The sequence below is a fragment of the Mastigoproctus giganteus genome, chromosome 2 (genome assembly GCF_048544385.1).
Source record: "Mastigoproctus giganteus isolate SK-2022 chromosome 2, ASM4854438v1, whole genome shotgun sequence".
Lineage (NCBI taxonomy): Eukaryota > Metazoa > Arthropoda > Arachnida > Uropygi > Thelyphonidae > Mastigoproctus > Mastigoproctus giganteus.
In genome coordinates this window covers 79,474,611-79,492,095 of record NC_143576.1, presented here as the reverse complement: position 1 = coordinate 79,492,095, position 17,485 = coordinate 79,474,611, and the positions used below count along the sequence as shown (strand labels likewise).

Genomic DNA, 17,485 nt, shown 5'->3' with positions numbered 1-17,485 from the left:
TCATTTTCATAAACCTTAGTTGCAGGTTGCTGAGATGCCTTTTGGAAGAATTAGTATAAAGGCAAAGTAAAAAAAAAAAAAGTTGTACATTGTAATTTACTATTTAAAGGAAAACAAAAAGTTTAAAAATTAAAACCAAAGAAAAGATCACCTTTGTCCTCTCTTAATAAATGTATGATGAATAACAGCTGCTCAACAAAGATTAAGCATTCATTATGATGGTATCAAAATGAAAAAGTTATCTGAAAAGGTATTCAGCTTTCATTATATAGCACATTTGATAAACTGTATTGAGTTTATAACTAAGTTTGCTATAATTTTTTTCTGATACATAAAATATACAAGGGTGAGCTGAAAAGCAATGACTCTTAGTTCATAACTGCACAGCTAAATGGTGTGACAAGTTCAAAATATGTTCTCCAATAGTTTCTAATTAGTACATGTGCAGTGATACTTCTGTGTAATTATCTGTTCATCACTTATACTGTTTTAAATGGAAGCATCTCATAGTACAAATAATGTGCATAAAAAAATAAGGCCTGATACATGTTGCTTTCAACATGACCTCACTGCATCATGCAACGTAAGGAAGAATTTTGTCACTGGGATTCAAAGTTATCCACATTCTCTCTAAGCTCAGTTAACGGCATATGAAAACTTGTTAGAACCAGATGAAATGTATTGAGTTAGGTGGGGCTTAAATAAAAAAAATTATATACATAAAATTATGTAAAGCTTATGTAAAAAACTTATATAAAAATTTATATAAAAATTATAAAAAATTCTCCAATTGTGACCAGAAGTTCTGTTGATCAGAGACAGCTTCCAAGGTCGACCTAGATAACCATAGCTCACCTGAAGATTCTTTTCTTTGTCACCATTGCAAGGAGCGTACCAATCTTAAGTTAAAATTTGGTGCATTGCTAAAACAATTTGAGTCACTGAAAAACAGATGCTTACCTTAGAGCAGTGTTTCTCAACCTTTTTTAATTTGTTTTTAATTATAAGTTTTTTAATTACATTTTATTAAATTTAATTAAGTTTAAGTTTTTTAATTATCGCCCCCTAAAGGGTTTTTTAGACTTTTTTTTTCCCCTAATTGTCCCCCATGAAATTTTAAACAAGAAAATACTTTATACTTACTCTTTTTATTCAATGGGATCCCTGAGCCAGATGCTTCTTAGTTCTTAGCTAAAAGTTCAATATGACGTTAGTAAGTTTAATTTTAATGTCTCCAGGTGCACCATAGCCAGTGTAGCTTATGCTACACCACTACACACACACACACCAACATCCTCTTGAACAAATACCAGTTCTGTTTCTTTCCATTGCTAATATTTTATTTACTGAACTAAAACCACTTTCAGCCATTAAGACATTGAAAAACAAAGAAGTACTTGCCATTTCAGACCACATTGCTGGATACACAAGTTTAGTTGTTTTTGATTCCTGCAACTCAACCATTCCACCTTTTTTGAATTTATATTTGCATTCTTTGTTACATTTTAATTCAATGAGTTCTTGAATTGCTTGGCTAGCAGACCCAACATTGCATCCAATTAGATCTAACATCCATAGCTTCACTTCAAAAGAAAATAAATCTGAAAATATGGTTTTCATTTCACCTTTTAAAGAAACAAATGATCTGAATAATTGTTAAGATCATTCTTGGTGAGAGTCGTTGATTTCAGCCAACTCTTGCATACCATGAAATTGTTTTCTCATTTAATTGCTTTCAAATATTTCCAGTTTTTCAGTGAAGACTTTTAATATGCGTTTGTAGTCTATCACTGTAATTAATTTCCCTTGAAGTTGAAGTGACTCTTCATTAAGTTTTCGAAAAATCCGAGCTATATAGTATACGTTGTTTTTGTGTTTGATGATCTCTTTGGCTAAACCTAAATCAAAATGGTTTATAAATGTTGTTAGACAGTTTCCTTTAGAAAGTCATATGACTTCTGAATGTTAAAGAAACCTCACATACTGTTCTTCATTATCAGCACAAAAGTTCCTGAAAAGGCAATCATATTTGCTATGTTACTTTATTTTATTGATGGTTTTAATAACTATGCTGAGAGATTGATATAGAACTGAACTAATATTTTTTTGCAATCAGTGCACAATGCTGTGTATTGCAAGAACTTCGGGACATACTTCCTTCAGGTGGGCTTATAAAACCTTTGTCTTCCAACCATGGAGGTAGCCCATCAGCGGCACGGGATACCAAATTTTCCAATGGTATTTGTTTTTCATCAAACCATCTTTTTACAACAACAAAATGATACTCTAGTACAGCCAGTTTCTGTAAATTTTAAAAACAACATCTCTTCTTGCAATTTACAATCATCATCAAAATAGCAAACATATGCCATTAGAAGAGCCTTATTGTCAGTAACTGTGGATCCATCAATCTGAATAGAAAATGTTCTCATTTTTAGTTTGTCAGTTAGCTGCTCTTCAGTGTTAACTGAAATGTTAACTGAAATTGAATCATTGCTCAATGGGAATGCTTTTAAAATACTGGAAGGATTTTGATGCATCACTGTTAAAATTACAGTCTCTAATTGTGGGTCATATAACAGTCTCAGCAACTGTATGAGCACTACCAGTTTTTGCAATGATTTCTGCAATTTTATAAGATGCAATCATTCCATCTTCAATCGTTTGTGTGTTCTTAAATAAGGAAGTAACAGTGTTACGTTGCTCAAAATTCTTTTTTAAATTTTTGATATGTTTACCAAATTCATCAGGATGTTTCCTTTTTTACATGATCTAAAAGCCTTGATGGTTTCATAGCCTCATTTGAAAAAGAACTATTACACATAAGACACATAGGCTGTCTTGAGTCGAATGGGTGTTCAGTAAAACCATAAGCTAGATATTAATCCAGATAAGGCTATGAGAGTTAAATAAAAATAGTTTAATTTTTTTATTTAATTCTTTGTAGTTATTCAGCCCATCATCAATCATGTCAGGTGCATTTTTATTTAACTCTCATAGCCTTATATGATGTCAGAATGCCAAAATATCTTCAGAAATCGTAATCAGTTACAGCAGGATTAGCTTCAACTGGCTCTAAGGTATGGCTAGAGAACAATTTCCAGTATTACAGTTGGACCTCTGTATAATGAAATCGATTGTTTGCTTGAAAAAATTCATTAAACAGAAATTTCATTATAAAGATATATGATCTTTTCAACAAAAAATACTGTAATTCAAGATTCAGAAATATAGTAAAAGATGGGAAATAAATAAGAAATAAGTGGGAATGAATAAATTTTCAAACCTTTAAAACAATTAATTTATTAATACATACATAATTAAGAAATGACTACTTACACGATGCACACAATATATTAGTACACCTTTACAAATTATTTCTTAAAATATTTGGTTATTTTTGGTTGTACACTGGATTTTACTGTATATCGTTCATAAAAATGTTACATATTTATTTAAACACTCATATTTTCTGGCACGGTCAAATACTACCAATATTTTATGTTTGAAAGGTTTAATATTGCCCTCATTTTCATTCAACTCATCATCGATATTGTCACTAGTTCTTTGAATACTCTCCAAAATGTTGGAGTCACTTAAATATTCAGCTACTATGACATCATTATCAACTCGTAAAAATTCAAGAACAATTTCTTCACTGATCAAACCTCTCGCTTGGAGTTCTTTTTAAGATTGCTCAATATCTTGTAATAGTTCATTCCTCTCACGGTGCCTCTGTAGCCAGGTGGGAAGGAGCAGCAGTGCGTAGCACATGCTTCTTGATTAGACCGGAGTTCGAGCCTGTCACCACCATATATGGAGGATGCGGAAAGGTCAGAGAATGACCACCGCATATCCCAGAGCAATATGGCCTTAGTTGCTAATGCTCCTAAAAACCAAATAACAAACAAATATTCCTCTCACAGCTTAGTTATTTGGCATTTTAGCAAAACCTGCTTTTGTGAAACAATTCTTAAATGTTGTTTCTGTCACATCTTGACTCCACAATTTCAGCAACTCTGTTATCCACATCTGCAAATCTATAACAGAATGTATCGGTGTTGGTTTTCTATTCTCAGTATAATTTTTTTCAGTTTGCACCTTCGGTAGTACATTTTCAAATTCTTGATAATGTCTTGGTCCAAGCTTCACATTTGTGAGTTTCGAAATTATCAAGTGAAGGTGGGCAGAGGCAGTTGTCAAAAATCAGCACTATTTCTCTGTTTTCTTTCATAATTCTTCTATCGAAATTTAAAATCCATTGTTCAAAAATTTCACTTGTTATCCAAGTTTTTTTGTTGTAGTTCAACTCTAATGACTTTACTTCTTTGAAACATCGCGGTTATTTACTTTTGCCTATTACCAAAAGCTTCAGTTTTTCAATGCCAGCCATATTTGCACCAACCAAGACTATAATTTTCTCTTTACTATTTTTACCACCTAAATTGTCACCTTTAAAAGTCAGTGTCTTGTTCGGTAAACATTTAATAAATAGATCTGTTTCATCAATGTTGAATGTGTCTTAGGGTCGTAGTCTTCCATATTTTTTTCAAAACTGTTTCTTTCCAATGGGGACAGTCTTCTTCGATTACAACTCCACCTTCACCAGAAAGAACTTTTTCGAGTAAGCCATGATGCTTTTAAATTTGTCCAGCTGACCAGAACTGGCTTGAAATGTTTTATGCACCAGAAAAGATGCATACTCCATAGCCTTTTCTTTTATTAATGGCCCTGATATTGGAATGCTTTGGTCTCAAATCAACTTCGCCCACTTAAAAACAGCTTCATCTACATCTTCATACAGGCATAATTTTGCACGCTTCTGACTGGGGCCCGTTTCCTCAAACAGTTTGAGAATTGAAACATGTTTTTTCAGAATGGTTGACACACTATTGGCAGGAAAACCAAATTTTAAAGCAATTTCTTTTTTTTTTTTTTTTATGCACCGATCTACACTATTAAGCACTTCCACTTTTTCCACTACACTCAAGGATTTCTTCTTAGACACTGTAAGGTTACTTGCACTGCAGCTAAAACAAAACTGATTTAGGAACCACCTGAAACTACCACATAAACAAAGACAAGAGAAATTTAGTGAAAGTGTGGATGACTCGTTTCTGCAAAACAACAGATGAATTTCAGGGATAAAGGAAAATCACTCTCTCCTAATTCTCTAATAGAGCGTTTACAGTAGAAAATAGGTTAACCAGAGCCAATGTCCGCATCGGGAATATGCCTTAATCTTTGCCAATGGCTGTGGACACAGTTAGTTAGTTAGTTATTTGGTTTTTAGGAGCATTAGCAACTAAGGCCACATTGCTCCAGGAATATGCGGTGGTCATTCCCTGACCTTTCCGCATCCTCTGTATTTGGTGGTGACGGCTCGAACCCCGGTCTAATGAAGAAGCGTGTGCTACACACTGCTGCTCCTTCCCACCTGGCTACGGAGGCGGCTGTGTGGACAAACAGACAGCAGTTGACCAGTGTGATTTCTCGGTACAGTAGAGGTGGTTGTATAGGTTTTACAGGCACCACTAAATTGTAGAATGCTTTAGCTCTTAATTCATGGTTTCTACAGCATCGGCTGTATTGCCTAAAGGCCAGAGGTGCGAACAATGCATACCTAGGTCTCTTGAAATCACTTTTGTTATATAGAAATTTTCTTCATTATATGGAAACTATTTTCAATGTAATGATCAAGGGGAAATCAAAAAAATTTGCTAAATAGAAAAATTCACTATATGGAAGTTCATTAAAGAGAGGTCTGACTGTATTTCTGAGTTTTTTTTTTTTACTTTTAACTCTTTAAATTATAAGTCATTGACTATGTAACATATCAGACCAAACAAAATAATCTTCCTGAGAATGTACAGCAAGATAAGCTAAAGGCATACAAATTTATAAAAGAATTCCACTCTTTATGGGAGACCAATGACTTTAAACATTTATTCTATATACAACAAATCTAGTTAAAAATAGCTATTTCTATTTCCTTTTCATACAATACGAATTACTACTCATTTAACTACTATTAATTTCACTAAATCAATATTTCTATATTTGTATAACAAAAATAATTATAAATTTTATATATATGTATAGCATATATCTGCATGTACATTTTTTTAGTTTACCTTATCTTATCAAATAATTCACTGGATATCAACTTGCTGCATTTCCCAATGAAAATAAAATCTAGTCAGAAATTGGCAAAATTAGGGAATAAAAATGAAGGGGTCAATAAGCTAAACTGCAACTGGCAGGGCACACCTGCAAGAGAATGACTGTAACTAAGTTACAGTTACTTTTTACAAGTTAGCTAATGAATGCAATGAATGCATTACATTTCATGTACATTAGCAAATAGTAATTATTTATGATTTATAACAAAAGAAAAAAAACAGAGAGAGCAAAAAGCAATAACAAAAAAGCAAAAAAGCATGAAAATTTTATTACTGTGCATCTTTCACATTGTCCATTAATTCCTCCAACCAGCACATAGCAACAAACATAATATACAGTACATTGATAGCTTATGCGATGTGTATGAAAAAATAAATGATAACTATTAGATTTATACTGGTCCAATTTCAATGAAATTTCAGGTGGCTCAGCAAATCTTTCTAAAAGACACAAATATAAAATTTCATAAAAATCCATCCACTGGAAGTCAAGTTATAAAATTTTGTTGGTAAAAAAAGGAATAACAATTGCCAGATTTCTACTGTTTTATCTAAATTAAATTTGGGAAAGCTTCACAAAAGCTTTTTAAGAGGCTCAAAATGCTCCATCTACTAGGAGTCAAGTTAATATGTGTGGACAGACGAATGGACATATAAATGGACATGATAAAGAAATGCCTCCTGGCAATGCCTAAACAAAAGAAAATCATAATTAGGACAGTGCTACAGTATAGAAAGATTGTTATTAACATTAACAAAGGCAAAATAATGCAATTAGCCAGCTAATTTAGCATTGACCTTGGAAAAAACAATCTAATTACATCAAGGTATCCTAATCTTTCCTTAAATTTATATACGTTGTCTAGGTGCTACAACAGATGGCAAATTGTTTGAACAGTTAAAAACTCTGACTGAAAGAAAAATTGCTCATACTCAGTTACAGCTATCCTTCCATTTATTCTTGAGACAACCAAAGCCAGAAGAGTTTACATATTCATTGTGAATACATACAAATTGAATTATTATGGACAGTCACATTTTCGGCACTACAGTTCACAATGGAGTTGCACATTTTTTATGGGCAGCATATGGGGTTGCACTGACAGCCTCCTTACTTGTGGCTAGCTATGGGACAGTGGCTGGCCTGCAATTAAATATATGTATCAACGTATCAACTCTGTGGTACTATACTGACAGTGGTAGAGAATGAAAAGGACCTGGGGGAGGTTGTGCAGGCAGATATGAAGTTATCTGAGCAGTGCAGACGGGCTGCAAGAGTAGCTCATGGTGTATTGTCAATGATATATAGGAATTTTTCTAGCAGGGATAAGGAGGTGATTATTCCCTTGTATAAGGCAATGGTCAGGCCGCACCTAGAGTACTGTATACAGGCCTGGAGGCCTCATTTCAAGAAGGATGTAGAGCTGCTGGAACGAGTACAGAGAAGGGCAACAAGATTGGTGAATGAAACAAAGGGGTGCTCTTACGAAGAAAGGCTTAAGTTTTGCAAATTACAGTGTCTGGAGACTAGGCACCAGCGAGGTGATCTGATAGAGGTGTATAAAGCCTTGAATGGTTTGAGCATGCTCAATGCTGATGGGATTCTTCCTGTTGCTCAGAATAATCACCTGAGAGGGCATAAATTCAAATTGAAGAAAGACAGATGTACGATAGACGTGCGGAAATTTGCCTTTAGCCAGCGGGTGGTTGGTTGGTGGAACAGACTTCCATCCCTTGTCGTGGAAGTTGATAGCCTAAATAAGTTTAAGGCTCAGCTGGACAGGTATTTCGAACGAACAGCGGGGTGAAGTGGAAGTGGTTATTTTTTATTTATTTATATATATATTTTTTGGCTGATGCTGCATAAGCTTGCTTTCTTGCATCAAATGCCTCTACTAATGCTAATGCCCCCTAGTCTGTGCCACCTGCAAAAGGAATAAAGATATCCTTATCATTAATTGAAATTCTTAAATATCTGAATCAAATCCTCATCAAGACATCAATTCTCAAAATTTTTCTAAGTGAACATATACTGAATTTCTTTTCTGTAGAAACACTTCTTTGTTGTACCTTTTCCAAATGATCCAAATCCTCCCTGATATGATGTTTCCAAATCTGCATACAATACTCAAGAGTGATTATAATCAATGAATTATATGAGGGAAAATGGCTTCTTTGTCTTCAAATAAAATTTCATATGTCATAGAATTCATGCTGTTCTGATGCTTTTGAGAGAACTTGATGTTGGATTGTACAACTACTCTAAGTCTTTTTTATTATCAACTACTTCAAGATTGTTGTTTCCAAAGTAATAATACAACCTAGGACTACTAATAAATACTACTAATATATAAATGTAGATCCTTATATTTACTATGATAGCTTACTTATTAAAGTAAACTATCATTTTTTCACACAAACCAAATACCACAGCATGGGTTTGTGAAGGGAAAGTCTTGTCTGACAAATTTGATAGGATATTATGATGTGGTTACAAAGGAACTGGATGCAAAAAATAATTTTGATATCATATATTTGGATTTCAGGAAAGCTTTTGACACTGTTGCGCATGAAAGACTATTGTACAAATTGGAGCAGAATGGTATTAAGGATAAGTTGCTACAACGGATAAAAGGATGGTTAAGTGGGAGAAGACAGAGGGTGGTAATCCAATGGGTGCTGCTCTTCTTGGACTAATGTTATTAGTGGGGTCCCACAGGGTTTGGTGTTAGGTGCACTGTTGTTTTGTATATTTATCAATGATATTGATGAAGGTATATCAGGCTTAATGTTGAAGTTTGCAGATGATACAAAGGTTGGCAGGGTTGTTAATGACAGTAATGGCAGTGTGCTACTGCAACAGGATCTGGATAATTTGGGCAGATGGGCTAAGAAGTGGCAACTGAAGTTTAACCTTGACAAATGTAAAGTACTGCATATGGGTAGAAGTAACCCCAGAGAAACGTACCAACTGTGTGGTACTACACTTAAGGTGGTAGAAAATGAAAAAGACCTGGGAGTAATTGTGCAGGCAGATATGAAGTTTTCTGAGCAATGCAGACAGGCTGCCAGGGCAGGTCATGGGGTTTTGTCAATGATATATAGGAATTTTGCTAGCAGGGAAAAGGAGGTGATTATCCCTCTGTATAAGGCAATGGTCAGGCCATGCCTTGAGTACTGCGTTCCGGTCTGGAGGCCTCATTTTAGGAAGGATGTAGATTTACTTGAGCGTGTACAGAGAACGGCAACAAGATTGGTGAGGGGAATGAAGGGATCCTCTTATCAAGAGAGGCTTAAGTTCTGCAAATTGCAGTGGCTGGAGACTAGGCACCTGCGCGGTGATCTGATTGAGGTGTATAAGGCCTTGAATGGGTTGAGCATGCTGAATTCTGATGGGATCCCTCCACTTGTTCAGATTACAAACCTAAGGGGGCATAAATTCAAATTAAGAAAGGACAGATGTAGATTAGATGTGTGGAAGTTTGCCTTTAGCCAGCGGGTGGTTAATTGCTGGAACAAACTTCCATCTGTCGTTGTGGAAGTTGATAGGTTGAATAAATTTAAGGAGGAACTGGACAGGAATTTGGAGGGAATGGTGTGATTTTTTTTTTTTTTTTTTGGCTGATGCTGCATAAGCTCATACACTTGCTTTCTTGCATCACATGCCACTACTACTACAAGGGTAGTTCAGGGTAGACTTTTTTTTAATGTGTGTGCATAGAAAAGATTCATATGATAGATGTTGGGGACATTGCACTTAGTCCCTGACATACAACCATTGCCCTAGCAGCAATTACAAGATGGTGTCACTCTTTTTTCACATGTAGAACGGCTACTGTAATTGTCAAATTTCTGTTAATCCTTTGCTGATTGTATGGTACTAACAGATACTAATTTTTAATATTTTTCTGTTTTTATTTAAATTTGGAAATAAAATTGAATCCTCCCCCGTACCTTTTCCCACTAATATTGAATCAAAGTTAACAGTATTTTTTGTTTTCATTTCAATTTACTATGAATTATGAAAAATTCAACTTTTTTTGTTTAGTGTATAACAAAATCAAGCAAGTGATAGCATCCGTGTTTCTTGTACTTAAATCTCATACTCGTGCAAAATAGTCTGTTTTGTTATTTTTAATATTTGTGCATAATGGCCTTTAGCTGTCAATGCACCATAAAACCTCCAATAACAATAACATACTTGAGCATCTGTGAGATGCCAACAAGTGCAGTCTAATTTTTACATAGAACTTTGGTTAAACAGACTTTGCAGAAACAAAGCACAAATAGCTAACAAAAATGCAGAATGTTCATGTAGCATCTGCTGAAACAAACAAAAGAAGTCAATAATAAAGATTATTTTTATCGCATTTTTTTAGAATTTTCAAGGTCTCTCATCTTCGAAATTGAAATGCAGATGCTATGCCACATGAGCATCTGAGTTTCAATTTGGGAGATGTGTGACTGAAAATTCTAAGAAATACAATAAAAGCATTCATTATTTTTGGTTTCTCTTGTTTATTTATTATTTTTTTTAATTTATAACTGAGTTTAGCAAATTATAATTAACAGAACATTATTTTCAATTCCTTAAAAAAAAGCTGAAAATTAAATTTTTTATAATTAAAATACTAAAAGATGTTTTACAGATGTCACATGACCATGTATTTGTTCAATTTAGGGCATGAGTAATGGAGGATTAAAAGAGAAAGTGAAACTGGCTAAAATTTTTCACAGATTAAGTGCACAATATAGGGAAGAGACATCTTATCACATGCAGGTGTGTATGACTGGCACAACAAGTTTTCCAAATACAGTGAAGATTTAACCTACTGCGTGCACATGTGCAGCCAGCAGTTTTCACAGATGTGAACATTCATCAGGTCAAGGGGCTGATTTTGGAAAGTAGAAGAATTCTAGTGCAGATTTTGTATGCAAAACTGTTGGATCTACAGTAGCAATTATTCATGAACATTTATTGTTCAACAAAGTGTGGGCATGGTGGGTTCAAAGATACTAATGTTTAGGCACAGTGAGTTGCTGCTTCCATCAAACATCTGAACTTGCTTTAATCAGAGAAAATGTTGACTCATTAAAAGACAGTGGTACCCTTCTTCCCTTCTGAATCAGAGGTTCAGTAAGGAATGGTACCACAAAGGATCTGTACCACCTAGAAATTCTGGTGAGCAAATGGCAAGGCATTTGCAAGTACTTTTTTAGGCTTCAGAAGAGTTAATTCTTGTAGATTTTCTGCCATCTTATGTAACAGTTAATGCTCAATATTACAGCAACTTGCTTCTTGATAGAAAGGGAGTGGAAAATGATCAAATGGACTCATTCTGCTGTATAATGCATGTCACCGCAGGACAAATTTGACACTGATGATGGTTAACGATTTCCCAGTCCAAACTTGGGCTTAGATATCATTAACAATTCTTCTTAGAGTCCAAATTTAGTTCCCAGTGATTATCACTTGTTCGGGCAAATGAAGGAGCACCTAGCAGAGGAGAAATTCAAGACAGATTATGAACTCAAGTATAGTGTCCTGAATTGGCTACAGAGTCAGCCTACTTCTTTCTATGCTGCTGGCTAGCATCCATGCCTTGCCACAACAATGGAAAAAATTTGTCAGTGTAATGGGATAATATCTTTAAAAATTTGTAAGAAGTCTGGTGATTCTGATATCTATGCATTTTTTTTTTAATATAAAACTCTAGGGAAATCTTTAACCACCGCTGTAATTTATCTAGGTCTCTTGTTGAAGTAGAGCACTTTATTCTGGTTACTCCCATTAAATACCCTCTCTACCTTTGCGCTATTAGCAAACTTTTACCACAAGCTTGTTAATCTTGCATCAGTGTGATTAACCTTTTCCCTCAGTGAGTTTACTTGAATATGTCTGAGCAGGGAGTTCCCAGCTAGTGGGGCACTGTGCTTTTGATGTGTGGGCTCTGTGGAATGAGTTCATGATGAAAATTCATAGCAATGAAAACTTTGTACATAAAATGCTTATAAATAACAATTTGTTGGTATTTTGATTCAGATTACCATTTTAAATTGAAATTAATTGAAAAATCGAATAACAATTTTTAAAATAATTAAAAAAAAAAAAAAACTAATTTTTACTCCTGTTTTGATGAAATATTATCATCTTTATCTATTTATATATCAGTTAATCCAAATTCCTTAATTTGGATTTCAGAGAGTGTTAGATCTTGTAAGCCAAAATCGAAAATAATGGCTGGCAGATATGATCTCTTCCTCCTCCTCCTCTGATTTTAAATCAGTTTTCATGTTACAATCTATGAAAACTCTATTTTTAGTGGAAAAAACAATTAAAAGATGGCAGAACATACTAGAAGATTATAAAACAATCTGCACATTAATGGATGCATTATTTGAAATGTATCTGAAATTACCTTGATTTTATCATGATATTCCCCTATCCTTTACTATGGGAGGAAGGCACACTGTCAACCCTATCACACATCTTTCTTAGTTTTAAGGATATCAATAAAAATCAAGTGTTTCCTTGTAAATCTCCATTAGACAATGTAGGATGACTAGTAAACATACATAAATGAATATACTCCTTAGGGCAAACACAAGAAAGCATACACATTTAAGTATGTACAACAGAAAATGGTAGCAAATATCAAACCCATTACTAATCCCTGTGGGACTTAGCATTAGTAGAGGTATATGATGCAAGAAATCAAGCTTACATCGCATTAGCCAAAAAAAAAAAAAAAAAACCTTCCCGTTTCACCCATTCATTCACTCCAAAAGTTTGTCTAGGTTACACTTGAATTTATTTAAGCTTTCAACTTCACAATGACAGAAGGAAGCATGTTCCAACAATCGACCACCCACTGGCTAAAGGCAAATTTCCATACATCTGTTATACAACAGTCTCTCCTTAATTTGAATTCATGCCCCCCCCCCCAGGTGCGGAATCTGAGCAAGAGGAAGAATCCCATCAGCATCGAGCTTGCACAAACCATTCAAGGCCTTATACACCTCAATCAGATCATCTCACATGTGCCTAGTCTCTAGACGCTGCAATTTGCAGAAGTCTATCTTGTTGCAATTTTCTGTACTCGTTCTAGTAACTCAACATCTTTCCTAAATGAGGCCTCCAGATCTGTATACAGTACTCAAGGTGTGGCCTGACCACTGCATTATACAAGGGGATAACACCTCTTTATCCCTGCTAGCAAAATTCCTATATATCATTGACAAGATCCCATGAGCTACTCTTGCAGCCTGTCTGCACTGCTCAGAAAACTTCATATCTGACTGCACAATTATCCCCAGGTCTTTTTCGTTCTCCCACTACCCTGAGTGTATTACCGCACAGTTGATATGTTACTCTCGGGTTACTGCTACCCATATGCAGTATTTTACATTGGTCAATGTTAAAATTCAGATGCCACCTCTCAGCCCATCTGCTCAACTTTTCTAGATCCTGTTGCAGTAGTTATACTGGCCTTACTGTCATTAACATCCCTACCAACCTTCGTACTATCTGCATTAAGCTGGACATTAAGCCTGATATACCTTCATCAATATCATTGATAAATACAGAAAACAACTATGGACCTAACACGGACCCCTGGAACTCCACTAATAACATTAGTCCATGAAGAGCAGTGTCCACTGATTACCTTTTTCTGTTGCACTCAACCATCCTTTTATCCATTCTAGAAGCTTACCCTTAATGCCATAGTGTATATACTTGTAAACTTGTATAGTAGTCTTCCATGTGAACAGTATCAAAAGCTTTCATAAAATCCAAGTATATGATAACAAAAATTATTTTTTTCCCTCCAGTTCATTGCGACCACATCATAGTATCCAATCAAATTGGTCAGCAAAGACGTCCCCTTAACAAACCCGCACAGTTGATATGTTACTCTGGGGGACAGAGTAACATATCAAAGTAACATAACCTTGGGGGACACCGGCATTAGTGGAGACGTTAGAAGACAGAGAGCCATCTACCATCACCCTCAGTGAGCGATCAGAAAGAAAACTGGATAACCAATTACAAAAAAAAAAATTTGGCAGACCATAAGATGGAAGCTTGTTTAGAAGACCTTTATTCCAAACACGATCAAAAGCCTTTGAGATGTCAAGAGCAACTACTTGTGTTTCACCAAACCTTTCAACACTGACGGAATCCATACTGCGATCGCTGATCAGACAGAAGATTTCTAGGTAGTTTAAAAGTTGGCGGTTAATTGATTTCTCCATTATTTTAGAAAGAGTAGAAGTAATTACAATGGGACGATAATTGGATGGGAGGGATTTGTCACCCTTTTTAGGAACTGGCTGGATATGAGCAAATTTCCAAGCAGAAGGAAAAACATCTTTGGAATAAGAAAGTGAAAAAAGGCGGCAAAGAATAGGAGTAAGTTCAGGAGCACAGGTTTTGAGAACAAGTGGAGAAATATCATTGGGACCTGGAGCTTTCTTAGCATCAAGATTCATCAAAATCCTTCTGATATCCTTTTGACAGAAGACCACAGGAGGCATTGAATGGAGCGTGTTGGGAATGGTGAGAGGTGTTTTACCAAGATCATTAATACATGAGCTGGAAGAAAAATGGGATGCTAGCAGGTCAGCTTTATCCTTGGCTGAAGTGACAACAGAACCATCTGGTTTGGACAGAGGTGGGAGCAGAGATGGGCAAAAGTTGCAGCCAATAGCTTTGGCAAGAGACCAGAATGCTCGGCTACCATTAGGGCAAGAAGCAAGTTTTCTACTCTTAGCCTGTTCAAACTCTAGTTTGGACTGATTAATAACTGCTTTACAATTGTTGCGAGCTTTGGTGTAGGCAGAAAATGAAACTGAAGAATTAGAAACCAGCCAATTATGATATGCAAAATTCTTCTCTTGAACAGCCTTAGCACATTTATTGGAAAACCAAAGTTTAGATAAAGGACGAGATTTTAAAGTGGAGTGTGGGATAAAGGATTTCATTCCCGCAAGAATAATTTCACTGACACGATCTGAGCAAACGTTGACATCAGAAGTTTTGAAACAGTAATCTGACCAAGGAAAAGAAGAAAAGAAATCTCGCAGGTCGTCCCATTTTGCATTCTTGTAATGCCAAAAAACACGAGGTTGGGAATACCCATGAGATAAAGGCTCCATTGGAGAAGAGACAATCACCAAGTTGTGATCTGAAGTGCCTAAAGGACCTCTCATTTCGACCGTGTACTTAGAATAGTTGTTTTTGAGAAAAAGATCAAGCGTGTTGACTGTATGGTTAGGATTGTCCGGTATTCTTGTAGGTAAATGAACAATCTGTGTAAGGTCATTAGTAATTGCAAAAGCCTCAGTGTCTTGACCAGCCGGGTTGGTGTGACTAGAAAATGGAAGCCAGCTGGAGTTGAGAACATTAAAATCACCAAGGAAAATTACCTCACTGTTAGGAAAGTTGGACTGGAGAAAGTCAAGTTGCAAAGATAGGAAGTCAAAGAGCTCCAAGTGATTAGTGGAGTTGGGAGAACGGTAGAGACAACAGATGAATTTGACACAATGAGGTAGAGAGATTTTAAGCCAGAGAAGATCAAAGAGAGGAGATTCCAAATTGCCAAGTCTCTGGCAGGGAATATCAGAACGGACATATGCACAAGTACCACCTTTGAGGCAAAAGGAATCATACAGCGAATAATTTCAGCATCTGAGATGAGCAGTAGTTGAATCAATCGATAACTGAGATTCTGTCAGAAAAAGTACATGGGGTTTGGCAGACTGCAAGTGGAAATGGACATTGTTGAGATTAGAATTGAGACCATGTATTATTTGTGAAATGAATTAGGAAGTGTTTGGGAGGTTTAGATCTTTTTACAGATAAGCTTGCTCTATTAATTTCACACTTCATGGTGTATTCAGTAGTAAGAAAAAGTGGGTGGGACATGCTGTATGAATTAATGAAATTTTTGGATATGGCGTACACATGGTAAGAATATACCCAGATCCTTGACATAATGTGGCCTTGACAATGCTCCCCGCATACAGACTACTCAGACTCCCTCCAGTCACTATCTGGCAGAGTAGAGGTAGCAAAATTATACACTAGCTGATCCGGAAGCTTCCTAGAGAGTTACCAATAGGTTCGGTCTGGTGTACTAACTAGTGGCCAGCCTGTGAACACCATTTTAGAGCTGTACCCTCGAAATGTAGGGAATATTGGATCTCACCACGCTGTTCATCATAACCTCAAAAGTCGTCAATCATACTGCATGATGGAAAAGATGGGGAAGGGTTGACCGGAACTTAGCTCTAGAGACTAAACATGGGTTCCACCACTTCAAGAATCCAATAAGTATTGTACCGGTTGATGAGATTAATCTACCACCTAGTACTGCCTGGTAACATAGAGGGGTGGCATTCCTCCATGTGGTGTGGGTGCCACCCCTTGACCCCTGCTTACATTGGTTCACATCTGGGTGGTCACCAACCATGTACTTGTGCATGGAGGTTATAACCAGGATTACTAACAGTCCCACCATAGTGAAGGTGCAAGCAGAGGATTTGGCTGTCGCAGATTGGCCAGCTTTGCCGAAATTGGGTCCACTTTCACCTGTCGAAACGCACTGATCGATATTTAATCAGGAAATGACCTGTTTGCTTGTTTGTTATTTGGTTTTTAAGAGCATTAGCAACTAAGGCCATATTGCTCCGGGATATGCAGTGGTCATTTCCTAACCTTTCCGCATCCTCCGTATTTGGTGGTGACGGGCTCGAACCCCGGTCTAATCCAGAAGCATGTGCTACGCACTGCTGCTCCTGCACACCTGGCTAGGGAGGCGCCTTAGGAAATGACCTATGTAATTATTTAACTGTGCATTTGCTGCGATGTAATTGCCCATATATCCTTAGAGTGGCTTCTGAGGAGAAGAGCGACATTATCTGCCGAAAGGACTAAAGGATGTTCTAACCCAGTGGTTTTCAACTGGGGTGCCATGTAATTTAATTTGGGTTTAAGTTACTTAAACGTATGGGCTTGGCACACCCAGGGTCCAGAGCTGGATATCATCATTCTTCTGTTTCTTGATGATTCCCTTCTACTTTTCGTGCTCTCTCTCAGGGTAACTCGGGAATTTTTATTATTTTTATTTTTTTTTTTTGGCTGGTGCAGCATAAGCCTCAGGCTTCCTTGCACCCTATAGCTAATAATAATAATAATAATAATAATAACCCATGCTGTGTCTGAACAATATATCTGCAGTCACGTCTAGATGACCATGCAGTGCTTCTTTAACCAGTGATTCCATGATTTTCCCCGGAAC

At 36.2% G+C, this 17,485-nt stretch overlaps 1 protein-coding gene across 1 annotated transcript in view; it reads right to left on the bottom strand.

Annotated features, from left to right (window-relative positions):
* LOC150089358 (fructose-1,6-bisphosphatase 1-like) overlaps window positions 1-17,485 on the bottom strand; it is a 178,077-nt gene that overhangs the window by 94,314 nt on the left and 66,278 nt on the right. The window lies entirely within an intron of this gene.